This window comes from Nannospalax galili, unplaced genomic scaffold, assembly GCF_000622305.1.
Source record: "Nannospalax galili isolate Female #2095 unplaced genomic scaffold, S.galili_v1.0 scaffold1763, whole genome shotgun sequence".
Lineage (NCBI taxonomy): Eukaryota > Metazoa > Chordata > Mammalia > Rodentia > Spalacidae > Nannospalax > Nannospalax galili.
In genome coordinates, this window is record NW_008350318.1 from 472627 (window position 1) to 475587 (window position 2961).

At 41.3% G+C, this 2961-nt stretch overlaps 1 protein-coding gene across 1 annotated transcript in view; it reads right to left on the reverse strand.

The window, feature by feature from the left end:
- Positions 1 to 269: 269 nt before the first annotated feature.
- The window catches only part of LOC103745492 (C-type lectin domain family 2 member D11), a 30814-nt gene continuing 28122 nt past the window's right edge, over positions 270 to 2961 (reverse strand). The window contains exon 6 of the mRNA XM_029570549.1: positions 270 to 428. The gene's annotated coding sequence lies outside the window, so the exon portion shown is untranslated. The remainder of the gene's footprint in view (positions 429 to 2961) is intronic.

The following is a 2961-nucleotide window of genomic DNA, read 5'->3' on the forward strand; positions in this document are numbered from 1 at the left end:
AAGCAGGGGGAAGCAGGAAAAGCAGGGCTTGTAAACCTGGCTCCGTTCAGTCTGCCAGCCAGGATCTGGGTCTGGACGTGTTTACTTTTTTCCTCTTAAGATAAGGGAAAAGCTGCTGTGTTAAACAGCTTCTAAAATCTCTGGTTAACAGGTAGAATCTGCTTATATTGTCTTTGGAGATCAGAGGAAAGTCAGGCTGCTTCTCAGCAGAGTTTGTTTCCCTTGACTTCAAAGGCCAAGGTGCTTATCAGCTCAGTTCCCTTTTTCAGGTTTCAAAAGTCCATAGGTCCCTGTTGGGGAGCGGGGGAAGCTGCTGCTGTTTGGAACCCTAATAGTCAGTACCTGGGTTTAAACATTCTGAGTATCGATATGTCTTCAATGATTAGAGGATGGAGTGCTTCATCCCAGTGTTGTGTCATGAGAAGCATCTGTGGAAAAGAAACAAATAAAAGCCTTTAAGTATCTCAGCAATGAAGGGAGAGAGAATCATCCTTGATAAGAAGCAGATACAGTGACACTCAGGAGTTAATGGCAGATTGTTACCAGTATGTATTCATGAAACATTTTTCCCTCTACACTGAGCCAGCTATTTCATGTATGTAATCTGTGCAGTAGCACAGTCCCCTGTATTAAAAGGTCCCAACAGTAGAGAGTTATATTCATAAAAACAATATGGTATTAACACAAAAACAGACATGTTGATCAATGGAATAAAATAGAAGATACAGACCTAACTGTTAGGGTTCAGATACACAGCAGCCACACCCCCTCACCAAGAGGGCCTCAAGATTCCGCAAGCCCCTGAGAAAAGCACCTTGGTCTTTGAAGTCAAAAGCAGACTTTTTTCCACTGTTTGGCCAACACAGTAGGCTTCCCTTTTGATCTCTAAAGGGGGCAGGTTTTAACGCCCCCTTCCCCCACCTAACCTTTAAAAAGTATATCTTCCTGCCTTCTGCATCCTCCCAGAAGCCTCCCCCTATAAAAAACCCCAGCTCACTGCCGGGGCAGACATTTTCCCTACCTGGAAGGGAATATCTCCTATGTGTTCCTTTCCTAATAAACTCTGTTCCGCTGGACTTTTATCTGTGTCCTGGTGCTTTCTCCTGATCAACCGGATTCATCCATCGGCTACTTCATCTATCTCTAACTGCATGCAATAAACAGCCACCTGATATTTGACAGAGATGCCAAGAATATACACTGGAGAAAAAACAGCATCTTCAATAAATGGGGCTGGGGAAAATGCTCTCTATGTGTAGAAGAATGAAATTCAACCCATATCTTTCACCCCCCACAAAAATCAACTCCAAATGGATCAAAGACGACAATGGGAAACTTAAAGTGCTGAAAGTGTTAGAAGAAAATAAAGACATCACCCAGCAATATATAGGTGCAGGAAAGGACTTTCTAACTGGGACTCCAGTCACTCAGGCATTAAGGCCAGCAATTGACAAATGGAACCTTATTAAGTTAAAAAGCTTCTGTATGGCAAAGGAAACAATCAGTCAAGTAGAGGAATCACACAGAGTGGGAGTCTTTTTCAGCTATATATCTGACAGAGGATTAATATCTAGAATATACAAAGAACTCAAAAAACAAAGAATCAAGAATACATATGACCCAATTTTAAAAAATGGTCACAGAACTGAACAGAGAGTTCTCAGAAGAAGAAACAAAAATGGTTAATAAATACTTTTGAAAAGTGTTCAACATTCTTAGTAATTAGGGGAATGCAAATTAAAACTACTTTAAGATTTAATCTTACCCAAATCAGAATGGTGAAGAAAACAAATGACAAAAAATGCTGGCAAGGATGTGATGAATGAACTACTGGGGGGATTAAAAACTGGCTTAGCCACTACACAATCACTTTAGTGAACTCTTAAAAAACTAAATAGATCTACCATTTGACCCAGCTATACCACTCCTTAACATCTACCCAAAGGACTCAATATCCTAATACAGAGATACTTGCTCAGCTATGTTTATTGCTGCTCTTTTCACAATAGCTAGGAAACTGAAATGTCCTCAACCAATGAATGGATGATGAAAATGTGGTACATTTACACAATTGAGTTCTATTCATCAGTAAAGAAAAATGAAACCAAAAATATTGCAGGTAAACAGATGGAACTCGAATATGTTATACTGAGTGAAGCAACCCAGACTCTGAAAAACAAACAACACATGGTCTGCCTCATTCGTGGAGTCTGGCTTCAAATCCTTAGATGTGAGTATATATCCTGCAGAACTGCAGGAGCCTAGAAAAATGGAAAAGAAACATTTGGGGAGACAGGAAGAAGGAGCTCCAGAAACAGATAATAGGAGGCAGGCATGGGAAATGGGGGAAAGGGAGAGTAATTCAGCTGGAGAGGAAGGAGGAAGGACTATAGAAGGGACAGAGAGGAAAGAGAGAAAAATAATGCTGAGGTGATGTGAAAATCCAAAGAGAAATGTAGTATTTAATAAGCCTTCTGAAAAATACATATATAATATAAACGTGAGTACATGTATATAGCTGAAGGCTATATAACAAAGATCACAGTGCTGAGCAAGGGAAACCTCCCTTTCAGTTGTTGGCCAGTGCTGGGGGATGACTATTTAGGGCTTCCAGGTGCAGACAACTCGGTACCTGGTGGATAGCCAACAGGGTAAGGCAAAGCTTGTTCTTGACTGGCCTGGGGCTGGACCTGCACAGGACAGTTCCTGGTACTCAGTCTTCAGGAACATGTTTTCTCTTACTAGTTCTGCTTGGTTAATGCTGATTCAACTATGTATCATTAATGAAACTGTAATTATAAATGATTAATGCAGCCAGGTGTGGAGGCACATGCCTTTAATCCCAGCACTCGGGAGGCAGAGGCAGGCAGATTTCTGTGAGTTCAAGGCCAGCCTGGTCTACATAGTGCATTCCAGGACAGCTGGGGTTACAGGGCGACCCTGTCTCAAAAAGACAAAAAA